Genomic DNA, 25,342 nt, shown 5'->3' with positions numbered 1-25,342 from the left:
TTAAAGAAAAAATTTGACAAGCTGCAAACTTTCTTATGAATTCATCAAGCCAGTTACTAATTTATTTTAAGCTTGACTACCAATTAGGGACTGAGGGCCTACTGTCAGCATGCCTCTTAGCATGCACACTAAATTGCAGGCTTGTCACTAACGATTTTCACCTGTGCCAAGTCAGGCACGTGCATACAAAATATGCAACTAGGATGCTAATGAGCTCATTAGCTCTTATCACATTAGGTACAAGAATGGATACATTTACCAAGGCCATCGAGCCTGGAAAAATTTAGAACCAAATTGTAGGAGGTGCCAAATGAAAGCCTGCTCCCAGGGCCAGCACTCTACAATTTAACACAAAGCAGAAGGGCTTGTCCTCCAGGCCCTTCTCCCCCGATAAAAGAAAGACATCCAAAGCCCTCTGGGACCTTTGGTCCTCCTCCCATCCATCCTTCAACGATGTCAAAGGCTGTCTGGAAACCTCCCCTCCCTCCCCGATTCTCACGCCTTTCCTCTGACGACATCAAAGGCCCCCATCCCTCCCATCTTACCTACATCTTAGCAGTGCTATTTTGCGAGCAGCAGTTGTGCCAGCTGAAGGCCGTTTGCATCCCCTTCTTCCAGCCAAGGCTAGGGTTATTCCAGAGGGGCCGAGTAACCATTCCGGAGGGCTGAAGGGTGGCTGCAAGTGATGGGGGAGGCCTTCCAGTAGCCGTCTGGTTTTGTCACTGAATGTGGGTGGTAAGTCAGGAAAGGAGAGGGGAAGAGAGATGGTGGATGGGTCCCAGAGGGCTACGGATGTTACTTGTAGGTAGAAGGAAGATCTGGGAGCCTGGAGGGCCTGCTGAGGAATGTGGGAGGGAGGGATCCCGAGTGCTAACCAGCCCTTGTACATTGGGCCAGCTAGCGCAGGGTATTTAGAGATTCAGAGCATGCACATGGTGAAAGGCCCACCTTCCCTTCAGCATGGGCCTTTTTTCACCATGTGCACGCTCTGCATCTCAGTAACTAAGTGACTAGGCTGCTAAAGTCAAATTTAGTGTGCCATTCGGTGACTTGTCCCCTCAATCTTTATGTCCTTGGGTGAATGGGCTTTTTTAAAATACTTTTTCAAAAGCGATTCTGGAAAAAATGTTCTTCATTCTTGATGTGAAGGTGCTCTGCTGTCTGTATTGCACCCATGTAGGTTTATGTCACTAGGTGACTTATAAGCCAAGAATGAATCTCTCAGTGGCGGACCCAGCATGGGAACTCATTAAAGCCTCTGATTAAATAGTTAGAGCTTTGTGTTCGGCAGATGTCAATAAGGCATCCAGAGAGTCTGTCTGCATTTTCTTTTTTTTTTTTTTTTTCTACTCCTAATGACTGTTTCAAATTGTTTTTATTATTTAGTCTGGTGCTGGGGGTTACAGGCAATTCGTGTCAAACCTTTCAACAATTACTAGAAAATAAGTGACATCTCAGTGCACAAATTAAATGCAGCAGTGCTGAAGAAGGCAGCCTTGCTACATTAACTGTCTCACAACAAACCTCCCAAAACAACAAGTAGATTATGTTTTCTGATAAGAATGTTCCAGCTGGTTACTGATTCAGATACTTTGTGAGAGGAATTTATTTGAGCCCTGATAACTACTGCTGTGCACAGGATATTAGGGTGTACCCTCTTCTGCTGTCCCTCGAATTCGGAACCGTATGTCTGTCACAACCTGGTAACACCAGAAGCACTGGGTCTCTTTTCCTCTCCCATTGCCACATTTACCTTTTGATGACGGTGACAAGATGGAATTTATTAACACAGATCACTTAGTGGGTAAGGGCTTTTAATTTGTACACCTGAATGTGGAGTGGTCACCCTAATGTTTGTACACCCTAGCGAGGACACACAGCCACGGAGCGAATTGATGCTTTCTGAGTGACTATAGCCACTAATAAATGAATTTTCAAAGGCTCATTCGAGTAAAAAAAAAAAAGGCCATATTTGCATGAATGTGGCCAGAGTGTGTGCAATCCATATCTTAAAAAGGGGTCCCATCCGCGTGCATATGTGTGAGTAAAAGCATACGCACGCACAACAAAGGGTCCTGTTAGGGGCATATCAGGGCAGGGTTACCATGTACGCATGTAATGAGGTATTTTAAAAGCAATGTACATGCGAACGTCATCCAGCTTACGTGTGTTCGATTACTACTGCTCATTTGTGCACACAAGTGTAAGCTTTCATTTTGATTTTGGAATTGGTGTTTGGAGAGTTAACTTCTCCAGGGAAGTGGACACAGGACCAGGTTAAGGGATAACAGGGAAAGTTCCTGGGACAGACTGAGACCTATTGGGTGGTAACTAGGATATACCGGTTTGTACTGGGGATTACTGGAACAGACTGAGGGGGGAACAGGGACATGCAGGGCATTACAAGCGGGTGGGAGTGTATATTACTGGGGCATACTGGGTGGTGAGATTCAGTGGTGGAGAGTACAAGATGGCGCTAATGGCCCTATGAATGAATACCCAAGTCACAATGGCTAAGGAGGGAGAGAGAGAACAGAAGAGGAGGAGGCAGATGTAACATTAGATTATACAGGACTAGGACACAGTTTTTGGATCTCTCTGAGGAGCAAATCATGCACAGATTCAGGTTAGAGCAGGATCTACAACCAAACACCCTCAGTACATGTCAAAGTCACTGCCGCATTGGTATTTCTTGCCATCAGCACTTTCCAGATACTTCTAAGGGTCATATCTGGAATCAACCAGACTGCCACCTCTGTGTGTATAAATCATGTCCTGGGTGCATTGCTTAGAGAAATGCAACACTATATATCCTTCCCTCGGAGAAGACAGCACCAACATTAAACAGTGACTAATTTCTAGCAAATAGCACATTTACCCTCTGTCTTGGGGGTTATTTGTTACACTCACATCCCTATAAAGGCACCAGGGGCTGCAATTGCAAAGGTGTCTACTCTCTCAATATGTAGGTGGTCTGTGACACCAAAGTTATCATCCTGGCCATCGTTTCTGGGATCCACTCATAATGCCTACATCCTCTTGCAGTTTGGAATTCATGATGCTTCCAAGAAGGCCACATCAGGGGCTGGCTTCTAGGTAAGAATGCACATATCACTATCACCACACTGCTACTAACCTCCTATATTTGTCTCCCTCACATTTAGGTTAACTGACAGCATTAGGCCAGGGGGGACTGCTCTAACCTTGCCCTGTCAACTGCCTTACTGCCCAACCCTAACGAATATCTAACTCTGCTTTTCACTGCTTTCTTCCCTACAGGTGAAAGAGGTTATCCACTAAAAACCTGGCTTTTGACCCTTCTGGCTAACCCACAGACTGCTGCAGATGCTTATTACAACAAAGGCCACTGACAAACCAGGGAGGTCATTCAGTGAATCTCTGGCCTACTCAAAATACTTTTCCGCTGTCTAGACAGATCTGGGGGTTGCCTTCTCTGCAAACCACCTAAAGTCTGTGAGATATATCTACCCTGCTGTGTGCTACATAACCTGGCCAAAACCAGATGTATGTCTCCTCCAAATAAGGAGGAGGAAGAGAAGCTGAGTCAGGAGGAACTGCAGGAGACACATCGCACAAGTCAACACCGGGCTATAGAGGAAGGGAGCATTCGGATACAAAGACATTTTAAAAGGTGAATATGCATTTATTGAAATGCAGTGCTCTTTGTGATGACTATTATGTAATAGAAATGTATTCAGGAGGCATTTGTGGATGTAAACAAGTTAACTCTGTTACAAGCATTACATTGCATACATGGTTAAGGTTTTTGTCATTTGTTTTATAAGATATATATGGTTTTGATGTGAATATTGTTTTTATTGAATTGTAACCTGCTTAGCTTACCTGGATTATTATAAGCGGGATAACAAGTCTTGCAAATAAATGAATAAATATTGCTTCATTGGCCACCCTCTTTTTCGGATTCAGGAAGCTCAGCAGCCTTTGCATGTCCAATTCTGGAGCTCCATCTCAGTACTGTCCTGTCACTGCTGACGCTGACCTCAGAGTGCATGGGACCAGGAAGTAGTGACACATTTATATGGCTGCTGAAGGTCCTCCATGGCTTTCCAATAGCTGGCAAGAATGGCTGCCAATTGTGTTGGGCCTTGTTTCCTCTACCACCTGATCCGTCGGCGAAGTGAGAGCATCTATCAGTGGTCATAGCGGTCGTGAAGCTGCAGGCTGAATGCGGAGGTGGTGGTGGCAGTGGCATTCAAGGTCCTGGTAGCATGATGGGTGATTATGGAGGACAAGTTAGAGCTCTGGCCTGGGGATGGTCCATCCAACCTGGTGGCCCTGCAAATGCAGGTGGTAGCTGCATCCTGGGGGCCATCCCATAGTAAAGAACTGGTAGGGGCAGCCGCTGCCAATAGAGGCATTTCTCTGCAGCAGCTCCCTTCCCACTGCAGTCTGTGCATCTGTTGACTGACAAAGGCCCTGTCATTCTCGCTGCATGCCCTGCATCTCCTCCCTCACAACTTCCTAGTGGCCCTGCACTTCCTCCCTCACCACATCCTGGAGGCCATGCATTTCTGTTTGGCATGCAACAATCTCCTCCACTACCCTGGCATTTATATCAATGATTTGCCTCTCTATTGAAGTGGCCTGCATCTGCTTTTGAGGAGAGACTCGCTCCCCCTCTGAAAGCTGCTTTTCTGCTGGCCACCTGCAAACTGCCCAGTATCAGGTGTCGCTGAAAGAGAAACAACCGGCTGGTCTTCTTCATCCTCCTCCTCCTCCATTACAGCCTGAGTGTCGCTGCTCATTTCTGCAACCTCCGTGTCCTCCCATGAGCTATCAGGCAGCACCCTTTAGCACCATCCTGCCCTTCGGTGGCCACTTGGTCCAGGCGCATCAGTATCTTTACTATACTGATTCCCTAGAACAATACTGAAATTTTAAATGGACATGCTGTGCGGGTCTTTCTCATTTGACCTTCCTTTCTGCCTACCAGAGTAGCTCCATGATCCCTCATAGAGCACCTCCTCATACACCACAAACTGTATAGAAAGCATTCCCATGGTACTGATATAAATCCCAGAATCACTTGTTAAGCACCAGCATGCAAAACCATATTGAGGACTCAGTAAAAGCTATGGCTTTTGGAAAGGGTTGCTTACTGGCTCTAGGTGTGGAGAACTGGAAGATCCAGTCCTGGAATGCAGCCATAGGGTGGAATTGGTACCGGACCAAAAGATTAGTCCTGTGTGGTGGTTCTGGAGGTGACAGGAATGTGGGTTTTAGTAGACAGAATCTGAGGCAATGTGAAACAGAAAAGATCCTAGATAGACATTTATTTCAAAGACGTCGATCAAGAAAGCTTCTTCCATACCATAAATGTGGAGATTGTTTATTGGGATAGTTTAACTAAATGGCAGGTAAAGTCTCATAGCTTACAAGGGCATTATGGTTAATACAATACACCTCCTCAGGATGATGACCAGGTATTTCAGGTAATGGTAGAATACATATTAATTATTATTCCATGCACACATTATTTCAGATTTTCCTATATAGGATGCTCATCTTGCTAGTGTTCCAGTTGGGCCATATCCAGTCGGCCAACCCTTCCTATAGCAGTTTCTGAAATGCTGCTCAGCAGCAACCATTAAGCTGCAGTGAAGCTGACCTGGCTGTCAGTACCCAAGCTGACAAACTGTTAGAAAGATCTCATCTACTAATGCCAGCAACAAGCAGTGGCTATTCCCTATTAATTAATAGCAGTTTATGGACTTCTCCTTTAGGAACTTATCCAAACCTTTTTAAACCCAACTACACTAGTTGCATTAACCATATCCTCTGGCAATGAATTCCAGAGCATGATTGTGCATTGAGTAAAAAAGAATTTTCTCTGATTTGTTTTAAATGTGCATATACACCTAAATTGCATCTTATTTGCATCCTCATAGGAAGAAATGTCCCAGAACAAACTATCACTACACACTCCCTTACAATCGACAACATCAACATCCAGATCAAAAACAATACAAAGAACCTCGGAATATGGATTGACAAAGACCTCAACTTAAAAAAGAGCATCGCTACCGAAACCAAAGAAGGATTCCACAAACTGCAAGTTTTGAAGCATCTAAAACCACTTCTCCACCATCAGGAATTCCGAACAGTACTTCAATCGCTTATCTTCAACAGCCTTGACTACTGCAATTCGCTCCTGTTAGGTCTTCCCAAATCGCACCTAAAACCACTCCAAACGCTGCAAAATGCCGCAGCCAGAGTCCTAACTGGTAAAAAAAAAAATCGGAACACATCACCCCTGTTCTAAGAAGTCTTCACTGGCTTACCCTAGTGCACGACGATCTACACAAAACAGAAAACAACTCACTCTACAAAATGATCCATCAACACAAACCTCAGAGACACACCAGAACTTCCAGCAAATTACTCCTGGACATACCAAGACTTCCATCGGCTAAACTCACGTGCATGAGAAACAGAGCATTCTCAATTGCAGGTCCACACCTATGGAACTCCCTACCACAATACCTATGCGCAATAACAGACAACAAATCCTTTAAAAAAGAACTGAAAACATGGCTCTTCAGCAAAACATTCAGAGATGGCGTAGGCTAACTTCATAACACATACAACAACTCCCTTGCAATATGAGCGCACTAAGAATCCCTATTGTCCTCCCCCCCTCCACATGTCACCTCCCTCTGCTCTCCCTCCTCCCTCTTTCCCCCGAGCATATCCCCCCCGCATCGCAAAGATCCACTTCCCCTCCGTCCTTTTTCCTCTCCTCTCCCCTACCTTCATACCTCACCCACCCGCCTTACCCCCCTTCCTCCCTCCTTAACTTTTCTTCGCTGAAAACCCCTCCCCATATATTCTTGTGCATAGTTAATTTATGTTTTCCCAGTGTCTCTGAGCTTGTAAAGCTCTAATATATTATGACCTGACCTTGTTCAAGCGTTTAAATCCAGTTATATGTTATTACCCGATCAGTTCGATGTAAACTATACCACGCTATATTCCTGTCCCGTTCTATGTAACAAATTGTTCTATTGTAAACCGGGGTGAAGGCTAATTGCTAAACCTCGGTATAGAAAAGCCTCGAAATAAATAAATAAATAAATAAATGTATACAGGGGGCGCATACAAAATTAAAATAGATAGCAAAAATATACTCATTTGTTATTATTACTAGCACAAAAATGTGTACCTTACACATGTATACTTTGACACTTGTGGGATACCTGTATTTTGGGATAACAGCTGGATCTTTCTGCTCTGGGACTTTAGAATATGATCGATTGTTTCTCCCTAGATTTCTCAATGTGGGTAAAACTTTGACCAGATCTGCCTGTCCCAGATGGCTTGAAGCCTGCTGCTGTGTGACCTCCAGAAGGTCTATCTTGCATATTAGGATAGTATGGAAAGTGTGCAGTAATACATCATCCTCAGAAGTCTGTTTGAAAACTATAATAGGCTAGCCTTTATTCCCTGTGAACCGGTATTTCACATCGTCTGGAAATGGACCTTTTGTTTGGTGTATGTATCTCATTGACTTTTATTTGTGTCCTGTGCGTTACAATATATCTGGACCAGATTTTCTTTAGATAATCAGTCATTTCTTCTAGCCTTCAAACCCTTTGTGCTGTGAAATAAGTATGAATGTGAAATTGCTGATGAAAAAAGTACTCTTCACACCAAGCTCTAGGTGCTAGATCAATTCTGATGATTGCCTTATATGTGTTCAGTGTTTTTGTCCATACCATTTACCTGTGGTAGAAGTGGGTGAGAGGACCAGCTAATTTAATCACCAAGGATTCACTGATTGCTCTCAGCCGGGGCCTTCCGTCTATGAGTTCTATAAAAGCTCTGAATCCTGGAACTTCTGTACAACAAAAGGAGAGCAGTCTTCAAGCAGGCAGAGTTCCTTTAAAAGGTGTTTGTGGGTAAGATTTGGAAGGGCTTGATAGATGGGAGATGGAAAGCTGCTGAAAAGAATCAGGGCCCTACCTGTAACAGTAGCTATGGTGGTGTTCATGTAGAGGGGTAAGCTAGGTGCTGGCCATAAATCAGACACCAGTTTTATGGCTAGTAGGCATGCTGTCACTGTAGTCTTTGATTTATTGATTTTCTTTTCTGATACATCAGAAATCTATGGGACATGGAGGTTACTTTATAGACCATTAAGCAGCAGCCTGCTTCATAGTAATGCAGCTCTGAGCCAGAATATCTATATTACACCTCTTCTCTGATTTCAAGTGTAAGGATTCTGAAAGGGCCACCTTAAGTGTACTCCTAATTATCTTATGCTTAGATTTTATTTAAGGGGATATCTCAAATACCAGAAACATTAAGCACATAAACCCTGTCTTTGGCTTGGCTGCACTAAAATCTGGTGCCCTTAGGGGAGGTGAGTGGTCGCCTTGGATATATATACCTTTTGATTACTATCTCCCTTATTGTTATCAGTTTTAGGGATACAAGGTTCACACAACCAAACCAACTACATATGCGGATGTAAGAGTAGATAAGAGGAGTCTAATAAGTATTAGACAAATCAGCATGGCAAGTGACATGCAAGGCTATGTGTGGTGCACAAAATTATGGCTAAAGGATATCCGTAAAGGGACTTGACTGTAGTACCAAATCAACCATACTATGTAGGAAATAATTGAGACTCAGACCCAAAGTTTGCAAAACATATACAAATTTTGTAACAAATTAAGATAAATATACAATTTTCCCCAAACTATTTACAATTTGTAAAAATAAAAGGAGACAGGCTTGGGTCAAACTAGAGAGCAAACTATTTACACAAACAAAAGCCCAGGGAAGTAGGGAGGCAAGATCCTTCAGACTTAGGAGTTTGGTTGGTATGGTGGCCATGAGCTGGACTACCACAGAATGATCCTTTGACCTACAGAAGATTGTTATCAGTGGTATTGTGGAATTAGAACAGAAAAGACCCTCTGGGCAGGGTGTCTTGGGGTCTCATTTGTAGGCCAGTTGTGCAGAGTGTAATGCTGTGGAACAGAAAAGCAGAACTAAGCTTTTTGGTTTTGCATGTGTCTAAAGTCTTAAGATCTGATTAAGAAATGAATGATTAAATCATAACTGTCCGAAATCAAGAATTATTTTAATGTTGCACCTGGAACATTATATCATAAAGGAAACAGCAATTGATTCTATTTTTGTAGGAGATAAATATGTTTTCCAGTTGAAAGAGTGAAAAACATCACATGATGCTTCATCTAAGATGGAGGACTAAAGGACATCTTGTCCTTGGATCTAAAACCATGGATAAGATTTAAAATGGAGGAAAAGGGGCGTATTATAGCTTGCATCATATTGTGAATTGTAATATGCTTGCCGTGACTGCATTTTCAATAAAAGTGTGCTCTTTTGAGATATATTGATCAGGTTTATTTGTAATAAAACCACATAAAAGAGGAAGTATTGGTTTCATGTCAGATTTTCTTGGTCAAGTCACTCTGCTACTTTAAAAGCTGCTCCTGGAGACAGACCAGGGGCCTGGTTGGCAGCTCATATGCTGACCAGCTTCTTTTTGGAATTCTGGGAAAATAACTACAGTATTTTATTGATGGTACCTTGATTGAGATATGGGCTCAGAGTTAGATTCAATGTCAGGGTTAAAAGATTTGGGTTGTGGTCTACATAGCAAGACATCTAGGGCCAGGGGGCAAACTATAGTTGTATAGGATAGAGGCCATATACTTTCAGTGGGAATAAATGTGGGAGTGGATGTGAAGACCTGAAGAGTTTCCAGTTAAACCTGAAGGTGCCAAACAAGTAACACTTCATTACAGTGCTTCCCATGATCCAGATAATTGCCAAGGTGTAAGTATGTTTGCATGAAGGTTTGTTTAAGAGTCAGGGTTGTGCGGAGCAGTCGGTCTATAGTACTATGGCTGGTGATGGAAACAGGATATAGACAGACCTTGTGAAAATCTCCCTGATGGTCATATCATGCACTTACCTCTAGCCCCATCCTGCCTGTCTCAGCCAGTCTAGCCATTTCAGTCTCTTCCAGTGCAGCTCCTGTGCCTTCTTCTTCAGGTCCTTAATCTATAGCAAGAAATATGATGACAAAGTTGAGTGTACCCTGTAGCTGTTAATGTGACCTCCATACTGTTATGTATCAATGTATTCTCTCTGAAGTGAGTAGCATGTCTCATTGCACTCCCTTATTGCACCTAAACTAGTATTTTAAAACCCTCGTATATGATATATGCACGTTTTATAACATACACTTAATACACTCCATAACAAACGCGAGTATGTAGGCTAATGGATAAATACATGCAATGCATTGTAACAATGTACAGTATGTCAATGTATTGAATGTGTGTACTTTTCCTATTTTAAAAATATACGCACATATATTTTCTGCATGAAAATAAAGACATATATATATTGTTGTATTTTAAAACATGTGCGCTTCAAGCAAATTACCAGTTTTACCAATTGGTCCACTAGTTTGCCCAGTCCTTCTCCAGTTCATTTAGACCCTCCTGGTTCATCAGCCTGAATTCTACCCCAGTTCATCCAGACCTCCCATCTAGTCACTACTACACAATGAACACATTTAATAATCATTTATGCCAGATGTAGTGGACCTTATGGTCATGCTACTAGTAAGATCTGGGTTTGCCCTTAGTTCAACTAGAAGAGAGTAGGTTAGTATAGAGGAGATTCCATTCAAATGCAGCCCCTCCCTTTGAGGTCTGGAATGGCCAGTCCCTTGAAAGTCTTTTTAGGACCTCTCCACAGTGATCTCGGAAGGCTGTCCCTTTAGATTTGCTGAGAGTGAGGAGCTGGAGAGGAATTTTTATTTTTGTTGTTTTGCAGTAAAAGCAGGCTAGCCCAGCCTGTGGGTCCTGACCAGGGTCAGAAGGGTTTTCCTTCCAGTCTACTCACTAGCTGGTTGGGATATCATTCTGGTTTATATTTGAGGGTTTCTGAGATTTTTCATGGTTGGGGCCTTGTGAAACATCTGGGACCTTTCTTGAGCTCAGGGATTGGGGAACCCTGTGTCTGGGATGCCCAGAGAAAGGGAAGACCTGCCCTAGAGGGGGGTGACCCTGTGCAAGGAACAACTCTGGTGTTAATATACATTTTCTGGGCAAGAAAGCATTTTGTTAGAAGGTCCAGGAGGAAGTTTGGCTGCTCCTTCCTTCCTGTCAGAAGCAAGAGAGCTGCTTGTTTCAAGGAGGATCCCTCCTATCCGGGATCCAAGAGAGAGTACTAAAGAGACTATATCACAAGAAAGAAATCCAGAAGATCTGCTAACCATTAGTAAAGGAGGGCAACATCTCTGGAAACAGCCATCTGGTGTTTCCTTACCCTGGGGAGAGAAAGGGAAAATTTACTTTCTGTGCCATAGACTCTTTTTGCAAGTTATCAGTTTTGGAAGGGGGTTTGCCCAGCTTAAAAGACTCTGCCCATCTGGGAGATTCACTTAATTAATCCAAGAGAGTGAGAGTTTTCCCTGGTTTCAGATACAGGTGAGTCTTGCACAGATAGAAGAAAGAGACTATAAAGAAATTGGGAAGGTAATTCTGTGGTGCTGCAGTTTGAGTTTTGCATCATTCATCATCAGTATTAACAGTAAAGACTTTTATTTTGGACTCTACCAAAGCAACTCCAGAGTATTTATTTTGCACTCACTGCACCCACATAAAGGACCAGACATCCTCCCCAGGGGAAACATACAGGAATGTGTCAAGAAACCACCCCAGGCACATCAGGACCTGAAAGGACTCCTTTCTTTCCCCAGTCCATTGGATGCACACCCGGGGAAGTGAGGGAGACAGAACAGTTAGCCAGGAAAAGGTTCTAGCCCCGAAAAGAAACAAATAAGTTTGTGTACCCACTCAGGCAGGAGAGGCACACCGAGGTAGGGTAACACAGATAATTAGCAGGTTTAAAATTACTCAAGTAAGTTGGCAAATATATCAGGCCAATTTTGAAACAAGCACGTGCTTGCCCCTACACGTGCGTATTGGCACACAAGCGGAGATATACTGGAATTTTAAATTATGCATGCACTTGCACGCAAATGATTTAAAATACACCTACCATGCATAAGTATGCTCCTACTTTTAAGAGGTTACGCGAGCAAACCTATTTCGCGTATCTTCCATAGGACGTTGCCAGTTTTAACGCACATACATAAGCGGATTCTAGACATACTTACATAAGGGACATTCCCAGTTTTTCAAATTAATCCACCAGTTTGCCCAGTCAATATCAAGATCTTCCAAACTCCTCTGGGTCTCCATCCTGCACGCCCTCCAGTTGACCCGGACTCCTCATCCTGTCCTATAAGCCCTAAAACGTGAGATCTACAGACTTACTCCTCATCAGGAGCAGCAGTAAAGTTACGCAAGTGACCCTAGCGCCTCCTTGCTAATGCGACCCCCTAATTATAATATAGCATGGCGTCCCCCTTGCGGGCGCCGTGCACACGTTAAGAAAGCAGGTGCTGACTTTTCAGCACCTGCTTTCCGCCCTTTTTTTGCATCGGCCCCTGGTGCTTTGCTCCTCTCATGATGCCTTGGATGTTGATGCCTCTGTTTGGGTTACTTTGCCCTGTTATGGTGTCACTTTAACGCATTATTGGTATCATGAAATGCTTTTCCCTCTGCTGTTGATGTCTGCTTGTGTTTCAATACACTTGAATAGAAAACCTTAATTTCGAAGCCTAAAATAGGATGCATTGCTTCCCCCATTGATTTTAAATGAAAATGAATGAACGAATGACGCAAATATTATTTTTTTTTGCTTGAAATAACCAAAATGAATTATGGAGGCATACGAAATGACTGAACAAATTGAAATGAAAATTTTTTTTCTTTGTACATCCCTAGTGTGTTTACCGCTTACAAAATAGCAATCCTTACTCGTATTTCCGAACCCCAGCCCAAATCACCTTTTTTTTCCCAGTTAACATTTATGTACAACATTGCAAGTATGCACATAGGGATAGATTTTTAAAGGAGCGCACGCGGTGTACATGTGCGCGCGCTACCAGGGGTGCACACATGTACACTCGATTTTATAACATGCGTGCGCAGGCACACGCATGTTATAAAATCGTGGTTCGTCACGTGCAAGGCGGTAACCTTGCGTGCGTCAAGCCGCTCCAAGCCACATTGCCTTCCCCTGTTCCCTCCCAGGCCACTCCAAAATCGGCCTCGGAGGGAACGGAGCAGCCCTGGAGGGAACTTCCCTAACCCCCCACCCCACCTTCCCTTCCCTTCCCTCCCCCACCCTTTCCCCCTACCTTTTCCTTTTTCTGTCTTTTATTACAAAGCTTACTTCAGCCCTGGGGCTGAAGTAAGTTGTGTGTGCCGGCTGACTGCCGGCGTGCAATCCCTGGCACAGCGGCAAATGGCCACTGTGCCTGGAGCCTCTGACCTCGCCCCTGCCCCGCCCCCGGACAGCCCCTCCCCGCCTATGCCCCGCCCCTTTAGTAAAGCCCCGGGACTTACTCACGTCCCGGGGCTTTACGCATTCCTAGGCCTTTTGAAAATATATGTTGATTTTGTGCATGGAAACTTTTGAAAATTAACCACTTAAGGAATAATTCATTTTAGATATGGAAATAGAGATGTGTGAACTTCTAAAAACAAGTTTACAAACTAGTCTGAAAAACCCATAGGAAATTCATGGGTTTGCCATATTAGTTTGATGAATTTTATTTTGTAAATCCAATGACGGTAACTTTTAAACAGGTGTGCAGGCGCACATGTGGGGGCATTCATCGGCCTGCACCCAGGGATGTGGCTATTTTATAATATAAGAACATGCCATACTGGGTCAGACCAAGGGTCCATCAAGCCCAGCATCCTGTTTCCAACAGTGCCCAATCCAGGCCATAAGAACCTGGCAAGTACCCAAAAATTAAGTCTATTCCATGTTACCGTTGCTAGTAATAGCGGTGGTTATTATCTAAGTCAACTTAATTAATAGCAGGTAATGGACTTGTCCTCCAAGAACTTATCCAATCCTTTTTTAAACACAGCTATACTAACTGCACTAACCACATCTTCTGGCAACAAATTCCAGAGTTTAATATGCATAAATGCGCGTATGTTATAAAATAGCTTGACTGCACACACCCGTGCGTGCATTTTTAAGTGTATGTGAATTGCATAGTCTGGGTAAACAAATAAGCATGGGTGTAGCTTGCTTGCAATGGTGGTTACTACCCTGAATCAATTAGGTCTGATACTTCACTTGAAATACATATACAGTGCAGCTCACTGCTTCAACAGCAAGGGGGAATGAAGAAAAGTGGATTTATATTCAGACAACCAACAAGGACTGAATTGCACAGGCTGGGTAAACAAATAAGCGTGGGAGTAGCTTGCTTATTGCGGCAGTTACTACCCCAACCAATTAAGCTAGATATTTCACTTAGATGCAGTTCCAACACTGCTCTCTACATTAATGGCGGAGGTGGAAGGGAAATAGAACCAAAAGGTTACTAAAGGCCAAGAGTAACAGATAAGTATGAGAAAAAAATCAAGAGCAAAAGCTTGCTGGGCAGACTGGATGGGCCGTTTGGTCTTCTTCTGCCGTCATTTCTATGTTTCAATGTTTATGCACATTGCACACCAATGATGCTTCTACTGCATAAGTGGGGGTTTTTTAATAGACACACGCTGACGGCATGACTAGTTTTCCCAGATTGTTCCCAGTTCATCCAGGTAAGGAATAGGATTTCCAAACTCCCCTAGTTAAATAGCCTCCCTTCTCCCCTGTTAGCCCCGACTTTTAAAACCCCACTGATCTGCCTATATCTTTTTGTTTTACTATTACACTCTATCCGTAGTGGAAGTAAAGTTACGCGGTAGGGGACCCCGGCATGTGCCAGTGTGTGTAAGTATTTATGCACAAATTTCAAGGTGAAATCCAGATCACGCCCATGCCCTGCCCCTTTTTCGGGAGCTTTTCATCTGTGCGCGTAGCAGCAAATACGAGCATACGTGGGTGGCTTTTAAAATCTGCTCGGTGTGCGGCAGCCTGACTTGTGCGCGTATCTCCCAGTTTTGGTGCACGCTGGGCCTTTAAAATTCACCTTAATATGGATTACTAAAATCATCAAATCTGTATTGAAGTTCAGACTCATTTGGCCCCTTCAAAGGTTCCTGGATGTGTCTGTCCATTCCTCCAAATGTGATAGAAGCCCAATCTATGAACAAATTTGGCAGAAATTTGGTAAAACAAATTTATCTGAGGCTCCAATATTTCTACCAAATTTCAGTTAAATTTGTCCAGGTAGAGGGTCACAGTGTTGGGAGAGCAAGGTCATGCATAAATTGACAGGCACAGGTAGAAACCTGCCTAAAATACAAGAAGACTACAACTGCACCATCTTCATGTTATGCTAGAAATCTACACCTTCTCAACATTTCTTTTGGAAATTAAAACCTGAAAGAATGCATATTTCTAATGGGCAAGATTTATATTAAATATAGTGGATGTTGTGACTATTTCCGCATAGCCATGTTCTTGTAGAATACAGTATAAAACTAGACTCAGAACAGACACAAGAAGTGTTGCTGAACAGACTTTGAGTAAGAACTATGTACGCAACCTGACGGGTTGCATGAATCATGTTAAAACGTAATACAATTACACATAATTGGTTTTCTTTTATTGAATAATTTATGTTGCAATGTTTTTCATTAGAATTTCATGGTGAAGGAAGAGGAAAGCCGTGCGTTTCCAAATCCATCAGAAGAAGGTCATCATCATACCATGGTTCAAGCTTACCGTTTCATATCACCTCCACTGAGGTTTCTTTGGAACATCTGCTTATGTTGTGGCTGGTATGACTGTTGACGGTCATGAGGCAGGGAGTGCAGGGTGATGCTACTGAGGCTCAGGGACTACTTTGCTCTCTTTTCTGCTTCTTTGAGATGCAGTGTTTGCAGTGCAACTATGTACCATTTTCTCCACTTGATTCTGTTTTCTGTTTCTGTGGGCATATGGACCAGCACCTTGCATGCACGATGCAATATCACTTTTGTGTCGTATATATTTTTCATATCAGAACTCTGTGAAAAGCAAAGTTTACTATCATAAAGCTTTTCATGCTTCCATATCCAGAGCTCAAGGTCTTTCCAATGAGTTATGACACAAGATCAGCTAAGAAATGAGGGAGGAGTTCACAGGACAAAAAGGATGTAATGGTAGAGATTAGTATGGACTATTAAGTAGGTAATATGTGTCCCAAAACTAATCTGTCTCTCCAGTTTCAGACTATAACCCAAACTAATATGCTATTTAGTGTGATATGTGCAAACTACAGGTGTTTTATAGAAAAATTATAGTCTAGGTGTGCCTTATAAAACTATAATTCATACCTACTATAACTCTGTTCAGAAAAAGGGTTATCACTCCCTGCTCCTTTCTTTCCTATTTGAAACATTCAATGGAAACTGCCTTAAGTGGTTTTCCTTATTAAATAGTCTCCTAAAATCTATAATTCAGTGAGACATTAAGTACTTATTTCCATACTTTTCAATTCCATAAACCCTACTGTGAATTCAGCAGGACATTCTTGTGCTAGTCAGTTTTTGTTATCAGTAGCACTGCATGAATGAAGATTATATTTTCCTGCTATTGGAACAAACAAAGGAAAAATAGTTTATTATTATTTGAAAAAAAATGATATGTGGGTTTAACATTGCAAACAGAAGTACAAAAATGTGATATTATTGAAGCTCTGATGGACTTAAGATTCATAATGGTGTGGAGTGGTTAAATAAGAGGAAGAGCTTAAAGAAAGCAAAGGCCAAAATTTGCACATGCAAAGAATAAACCTATGTATCAGCAAGCTCTGTAAAAAACAACACTCCGTTACAAAATATAAATATTCAGTTTTCTCAGGACAGAATCTGGCTCTGACTTACACCTTCACTTATGATGGTGCATGCCACGTAATGAGGGAATGAGAACGCCAGCAGCAGGTGAGAATGTGAGCGTCTTCTCTTCTTGCAGTTACTGGTACCGACACTGATCTTACCAGTGGCCACTTTAGGGACAGGATCTCCAGGCACAGCCTCACTTTTAAATTTGTTTTTGCCCTCACCATGCCCTCAAGATGCTACAGCCTCTTCCAGAGACCCAGAGTTTTGGTTGTAAATCCCCTGAAACTTTGGGTTAAACTCAAAGACGGCAAATTTTAAACGAGCGCATGGGCACTGATATACAGGTATATATGGCCGCGTGGCCACATAAACTGGATTTCTTATATCCTGCGAGCAAGTATGTGCACCTGTTATAAAACAGGCCTAGCACGAGAATGTGTACTCTTAATTTTAAGTATTTATGCGAACAGCTGGGAATTGTCGGCATTTACATGCACAAGAGAGGAAATTTTATAACATGCGTGTGTGAAGGAAATGAAAAGTTTAACCAGTTCATCCACCAGTTTGCTCAGTCTATATCTAGGTCATCAAGACCCACCCTAGGTTTTTAACCTGCACTCCCCACCAGTTTTCCCGGATTCATCAAACACTTCACATGTGGCTAAAAATAATTTCATTCAGACTTACACCTGATCAATAGCAGAAGTACATTTGCACAGAAATGAAGTGGATGCATGGCGCATTCACTGTGCTACATATGTGCCTATCTCTTTGCCCCGCCCCATACTCGATGCCAGATATTCACTCATTGGTACTTGTGCGCAAATGTGGCAGGTTTATAAATTGGTCAGGGACATGCATGTGCACCTGCATTTTTTGGCACGTACATCTCTTTGAAAATTCACCTTAAAGAGTCCCCATCATCCGCTCCCATTGGCTCACAATTTTATATATTCTTGTTGGGTGCCTCACCTTTTTAAGCCATAATGGCTAAAGGCTGGTCTGGGAATACCGCTCTACTATCCTCCCCTACCTTTACCTGCTTCTTGACAAAACAGGCCAACTACACTTGAGAAGATCCTTCTGAACTTGACCTCTGTGTTACGAGCGTGACCTCCACCAGCTGTTACGAACCGAGGGCTTGGAGGCCTTCGGCTATTGTTATGGGTGCGGAGGTGCGGTCGTCTCTAAAGCAGGTGATGTGAGCCCTTGGGCCACGGCATGACTCAGGGAGGAGCCCCAAGACACACAGTGGGAGGTGAGCTGGTGTGAGCACGGGTAGCAAGGAGCAGGACAAGGCTGAAGCAAAGACAAGGATACAAGGTCTGACCCTCTACCGGACCTGCACGCCCCAGGATGACCAACAACGCAATGTTGATCGATGAACAGTCCTCTGACTGTTCCAAGCCCTTTCGGACCTGCCGCTGGGTATGGCAAGAGGCGGCAGGCTGGACAGAGGACGAGGGCAGACAGAGTCCTTAGAACACAGAAGACTTTGGATGAAGACTGAAGCGAGGACACTGTAGACGAAGGCTGAAGCGAGGACACTGTAGACGAGGACTGAAGCAAGGACACTGTAGACGAAGGCAAGGATCAAGGCACAATAGACAAAAGCAAGGAGGTCAAAGCGCTGGGTCGAGACTGAGATGCAGCGCGCCCTACACAGTCCATCCGCGGGACTGGTCGCGGACCACGCTAGGCTCGAAGCAGACTCTAGGAGAGATAGTGGAAGCTGATACCGGAAAATGACGAAGATACTGAAGAGGCCTGCACCGGGGCGCGCCCTACACATTCCACCCACGGGACTGGTCACGGACCACGCTGGTGTGGAGCAGGTTCGAACAGAGTCTTGACATGGACAGATGCGAATTGCAATAGGCTCCAAAGACCGGGACAAGATTCAAGCACAGGATTCAATGATTCTCAAGGATTAAAACTGAAGCAGAAGTCTTCTGGAGGGTTGCACTGCGGAGATGAAGATGGCCTTTGTACCGTGAGGCACCCTACACAGCCCACCCATGGGACTGGTCGCGGACCACGACAACGGCACACCAGGAAAGTGGACATCAGGGAACCAAGACATGGAGGCAGAGGCGAAGACAAAGGCATCAGGAAGGACATCGGACATCAAAAGGTATGAACGAAGAACATCAGAAACATGAAGACATCTGAAGACACGGACGAAAGGCATCAGGAACCTGAAGACATCGGGAGGCCCGGATGAAGGACATCAGGAACATGAAGACGACTGGAGACCTGGACAAAGGACGAAGGACATCAGGAACATGAAGATGACTGGAGACCTGGACGAAGGACGAAGGACATCAAGAACATGAAGACGACTGAAGACCTGGACGAAGGACATCTGGAACATGAAGACAACTGGAGACCCGGACGAAGGACATCTGGAACATGAAGATGACTTGAGACCTGGACGAAGGACATCAGGAACATGAATATGAAGCCGTCAAAGCAGGAGAAGACCACGGAAGACCTGGACTGGAGAGAAGACACAGCCAACTGTGGAACCCGATCTGAAGGCCAGGAGTGACTGAAGAAGAGGCCCTTAAATAGGGCTGAAGCAGGAAGTTGTCATCAGGTGAAGCCCAGGGCATATCCGGCCGCGGGCCCTTTAAAAGCAGAGAAGAGGCGCGCGCCGGTGCCTAAGAGGAAGCAGGAAGAAGAGACAGGACCCTGGACAGCGGCGCCCAGCCACACGGAAGAAACAGCGCCGGGAAGAGCAGGCAGGCTCCAGGACGGCGTCTGCCATCCGACGAGGACCCCAGTGATGACGTTGCGGCTCCCAGCCATGGAGGCAGGCCAGCGGTGGCTCCAGGCCGCACAAGGATGAGGGGGGCATCGGCCGCAGAGGCACTAGGCCGCACGGAGGAGCGAGGTGCATGACTTCCTGCCGCAAGGCAGGAGATCTCAACAGCATCTCCTGCCGCTAGAGGAGGAGTCGGCAGCAACGGCTGCAGTCCGGGCAGCGGCGGTTGAAGAAGGTGAGAGGCCTGCTCACGGAGAGTAGCTCCGCAGGCAGGGATCGAAACACTCTGATAAAATGGGGCCAAACATATCTCAGCCTGGCTTCACAAATTTTGGGGGAAGTTCCATTTTCCATTTCTATTTATTCCCGAGCTTTTTTTCCCCATAAGACTCACAGCAGCTTGCAATAATATAAGAGCACAATCAAATAAAAAATACAATAAGTTATCAACTCATTGTAATAATTTTCATCCTTGATTTCAAGTCCTAACACAACTACCACTGCCAGTTCTCAACAGTTTTCCAATCTTTTTTGCAGATTCACGAAGATTAAAAGAATACATTTAGACTGTGTTAGAAAATCAAAATCCAACAAATCTTACAGGTTATAACTTCAAAAGTTGTTCTGCATAATGAACCAATAATAATCTAAGTAAAAAAACAGAGCTATTTTAATCTTTTTTAAGTGATCTTATAAACATTTTTTTCTTAGTAACTAAGAAACTGATATTCAGCACCCAATAGCCAAATAAAGTTCAGACTTATCTGGCTAAGTGGTGCCATTTCAATATTCAGGCTCATTCAACAGCCACCACAATCGGGCTAACTAGTTATCCAGCTAATTGGCGGGTATTCTGAGGCAGAGCTTCTTATCTGGCTAACTTAGGGGGTCATTTATCAAAGGCTTATCGCACGCGATACAGCCGTAAATTAGATTGGGGCAGAGTTGGGGAGGGGCGGAGACGTGGCGGGGAGGGGTGAAGTCGGCGGTGTCTTTGTTACTAACATTATCATTGGCAGTAGCGTGCCGAATAGCACCACCTTTCACGGTAACGCTATTCGTTCGAATGCACGCAGCCGGCACACTGCGACTGCTGAAATCGTACCGCCGCGGTGCAAATGCTGCAGGCCCGCCCCCCCCCCCCACCCCCATTTTCGCAGGATATATCATTGTGCAATGAATGATGAATCCAGGCCTTAGTACCTGATTCACTAAGGGTTTTTCCCAGACACAAAATGGGAGAAGAGACTTAGGGAATCAAGAAGTAAGTTAGCCACATAAGTAAGACTTGCTATTGAGCAGGTCTAAAGTTATCCGAATAAACTTAGCCAGCTATTAGATAGCAGGATATTTTCAGCAGGTGCTGAATATCCCAACCAAGTTAGGGCAGGATTCATCATTCCTCGCGGAATGATGAACCCTGTGGAAAAGGGAGAGGGGGGGTCGAAGGAGGGGGCGGGTCTGCGAAAGGCCACAGCTGTTCGCACCTCGGTGGTACGATTTCGTAAAAGGTGTAGCTATAAGCTGCGCTACTGCCGGCGATAATGTTCCTCACATTATCGCCAGCAACGGTGCCGCGGCCGACTACTCCTCCTCCCCACCCTGGCTCCTCCCCCTCCCCACCCCGACTCCTCCCCTCCAGCTAATTTAAATCCTATCGCATGCGATAGGGGTTTATTGCGTGCATTAGGGCCTTATCGCACGTGATAAACGTTTAGAAAATAACCCCCTTAGTCGGATATGTTTATCCATAGTAACACAGTAATGACGGCAGAAAAAAAAAGTAGTCCATCCAGTCTGCCCAGAAGCTTCTTATGGGAGTAACTGCCACTTTGTGCAGGTTACCTCGTGATTCTGTTAAGAGGGGTAATTTTAAAAATCAAAAGCAAACAACTTTCAAATTTACATCAAAATTACTGCTAGCCAGGGGGCAAGTCAGTCATGACTCAGGGGGAAGCAGCAGCCTCAGGTGGCAGAATTTTGACGCGGCAGAAAGTGACCTCCCAAAACACCTCTACTGCAGCCGCCGCCTCACCCTGCCTCCAGAGTCAAGCATCGAACCGGGCAAGGATAAACCAAACCCCTGCCAGATCCGCTCAGTGGCAGCACACGTCCCTAACCCCGGGGCAGCAGGAGTCTCGCTACCGCCAGACTGGTCCCCGGCAGTAAGGAGATGACATCGGGATAAACGCCAATCCTGCTGCCCGGGGGGGGGGGGTTAGGGACGTGCGTTGCCATTGAGCGGATCGGGCAGGGGTTTGATTTATTCCTGCCCGATCCGCTAAGTGGCAACGCACGTCCCTAAACCCATTTGCGAGGCTTTAAATTCCCGGGTAGTGGTTGGGGGGGGGGGGGGCCACCGCTCCGCTCTCACTCCGCGCAGCGGGCGCTCGGTCTGGATCCCTTTTCAGCCTCACGCGAATAGGAGGCCATGCAGGCTCGGGAGGTGAGCGGGCAAGGAGTCGTTGCAGGGGCTCCTGCCGCCGCGCTTTATAGCAAAGGCTTTCGTGAAAGCCGAGCTGGCAGTAGTCAGAGAGTCAGGCAACAAACAGAAGGTTGCGTGTTTTATTTTGAATAGGTAGTCAGAAAAGTCAGGCACAGCTCGGTATACGATACCCACATGCACAATGATGAGGATATATCGAGGGGAACACAGAGCGGGTATAAATGAGAATGACCTGCCGGGCAGTCAGATGTTCATCCTCCGGTGATAGGTAGTTAGTTAGGGATACTCTGAGGTCCATATTCAGCTGCTATCTGGCTGAGCAAGGGCTGAAAGTCCAATGTGCACAGACTGGGAGAACTAGGAAAAAAAAGGGGGGCCTTGACTGCTCATTTCCGTGCCACGTGCCTGGACAAGGAAACAGCTACGTCCTCCTTGTGGCTCTGATACTCTGAAGAGCCCCAGCCTTAAAGTGAGCTGGGGTTACGTTCTTCTCTACAGCCCATACCCAAAAGAGGCTGCACTACACGTCAATCCCCACGCCGCTGCGACGACCTCTCTCCCTCTGGAACCTTCCCACCTTATAGAATACCACGGTATTCATTAATCTTCCAAACAGAAAGGTCAGACATTATTACCAGAGAAATTCTCCATGTCTTAGTACTTTACACCCTCTTAGTTTGCCAGTGGGGGTGCCACAAATGATTTTTTTAAAAAGCATAAAATATATTATCAGTGCCCGTAAATACATGGCTGCATGCAAAAAGTGGGGTAATGAGTCATTTCTTTTATGTAAACCTTTTAGTTATTCAAAGCATCAAAAGTGATGTGAACGGGCAGCTCAGCGGTAGTGCTGGGCATTGCCATGCAGAGGACCTGGGTTTGATTCCTGGGTCCAAGTCTGCTGTCCCCCGAGTCGGCTGGGGCTAAGGATGCTACAGAGACAGCGTTCCCCGCCCCCTGGGAGTGGAGTGGGGAAGAGAGTCAAAGCCATCATGGAATTTCGACATCTGGTGGCAGGACAAGGCTCATGATTGAGGGATTTCGGATAGAGCCCCGCTGGCTTGGCCCACAGCTAAGGGGCTACGAATGCAATTAGTGGGCCATATGCGGGGGGGAGATTTAAAATAGAAGAAAAATCACTGGGTAGTTGCAAATGAAGGCTCGTGGCTTCATAGCCCAACAGGTGCCATTTCCACCTTGAGCTTGATGCCCAAAGAAGCAGGAGAAAACTTTAAGGACCAAAATTAAAAAAAAAAAATCAGAATAAAAGGGATCCAATTTTCTGTAGTGATAGGAAACACTGCCTTGGCATTAACATTAAGGGGTAGATTTTCAAAGAGTTACGCGTGTAGGTTACGCGTGTAACCCCCGAAAACCTACCCCAAACCCCCCCTGCGTGTGCTGAGCCTATCTTGCATAGGCTGCTGGCACGCACAAAGCCCCGGGATGCGCATAAGTCCGGGGCTTTCCTGGGGGGGGCGTGTAGGGGCGTGTCGGGGTCGTGTCACAGCTGGCGCGTCATCGGGGGCGTGTTGCGTCCGGCGCATCATTGGGGGCATTCCGGGGATGTGGCCGCAGCCTCCGGACCAGTCCCCGGACCGGACCAGCGGCTGGCCCGGCGCGCTCAAGTTACGCTTGCCTCAGGCAGGCGTAACTTGTGCAACAAAGGTGGGGGGGTTTAGATAGAGCTGGGGGGTGGTTTAGGTAGGGGAAGGGAGGGGAAGGTGCGGGGGGTGGAAAGAAAGTTCCCTCCGAGGCCGCTCCGATTTTGGAGCGGCCTCGGAGGGAACGGAGGCCGGCTGCGCGGCTTGGTGCGTGCTGGCTGCCGATTTTGGGCAGCCTTGCGGGCGCCGACCCCGGATTTTAACAGAGATATCTATTGAAATCCGGCGTACTTTTGTTTGCGCCTGGTGCGCGAACAAAAGTACGCGCGCGCTTTTTTATAAAATCTAACCCTAATTGTCTATTGTATGCAAAAGAGAGAGATATACCTGGCACTGGTTGTGACTTATTGCAAAATTTAGAGATGCAGGTTTGCCATAGACTTTGTGAGTCTGTTAATGAGAGACATTGTTTCTTATTTTTAAAGAAATAAATCTTTGAATGGGGGTCCTGCAATCGCAAATAATCATTTTGCAAAGGGCAGGATTCTAAGCTGGCCTTCTCTTGCATGCATCAGTGGAAAATCCACTGTCTTTCATTTTCAGAGATGTCCCCCTGTGTCCTTGTGATTTAGAAGTTGGGTATTATTGTACCTCGTTAAAGGTTGTAAAGGAAAATATAATACCTTGTAATAATTTATTCGAAACCACTTAATGCAGGCTTTCTAGCCATTTGAGTTACAGTAATTGCAAGTCATTTGTTTTCACTATAGGATCTGAATGTTATATATCCATGGAGATTTCATTATAATTAATGTGCAATTATTATTGCAAAGTGTGTCATAGCAGCAGTTATTTCTACCAAAAACATTTTTCAAAGAAGAGAAAAGCTTCTCCCACCTTGATATAAAATAAAAATAGATACTTGGTTATTTAGGAGCCATTAAAAAGTACTCCTTCATCCATGGTGTACAGCGGTGGGCTCCAGGCTGTAGGGGGTGCCTGGGGTCCTTTGTTTTCCAGAGGAACTGGTAACTCTCCGTTGCTGGAGGATCCGTCCAGCCCAGCGGCCAAACTGAAGGAAGCACATGGCCTTTGGCAATGTTTCCTAAGCTGCGCACGTGCGCTGCCGTGCACAGCTTGTACCCCACCCCCCCTGGGAGCAATAAGACCAGCGGCGCCGCGGTGGAGCTCATCCCACCATGATCGAAGGAGAAAAGAGGCCCGCAGCCACCAGGGGGATCCCATCCCACCCAGCGGCCCAACTGGAGGAGGCTCTGGCCACCTCCCGCCCTGCAGCCCAAATGGAAGAAGCACCCAGCCGCTGGGGGATCCTCTCCCACCCGGTGGCCGAAATGAAGGAGGCCCCATGGCCGCCTGGGGATCGCGTCCCGGCTGGCGGCCAAAATGGAGGAGGCACTGCGGCTGCCAGGGGATTGCGTCCTGCCCAGCCGCCCAACTAAAGGAGGCCCCACACTGGCCTGCCTGCTAGAGAGGGAGTATGTTTGTGTGTGTAAGCATGTCTGCCTGACAGGAAGCATGTTTGTGTAAGCATGTGTACCTGATAGAGAGAGGAAGCATGTGCATGAGTAAGCATGTGTGCTGAGAGAGAGGAAGTATGTTTATGAGT

The 25,342-nt window shown here is 45.4% G+C and overlaps 1 pseudogene; it reads left to right on the top strand.

The window, feature by feature from the left end:
- LOC115089436 overlaps nt 1-25,342 on the top strand; it is a 1,328,227-nt pseudogene that overhangs the window by 1,152,500 nt on the left and 150,385 nt on the right.

The sequence above is a fragment of the Rhinatrema bivittatum genome, chromosome 4, assembly GCF_901001135.1.
Source record: "Rhinatrema bivittatum chromosome 4, aRhiBiv1.1, whole genome shotgun sequence".
In the NCBI taxonomy this organism is placed as follows: domain Eukaryota; kingdom Metazoa; phylum Chordata; class Amphibia; order Gymnophiona; family Rhinatrematidae; genus Rhinatrema; species Rhinatrema bivittatum.
Note: the sequence above shows the minus strand (reverse complement) of the source record. Positions and strands in the feature narration are given on the sequence as shown.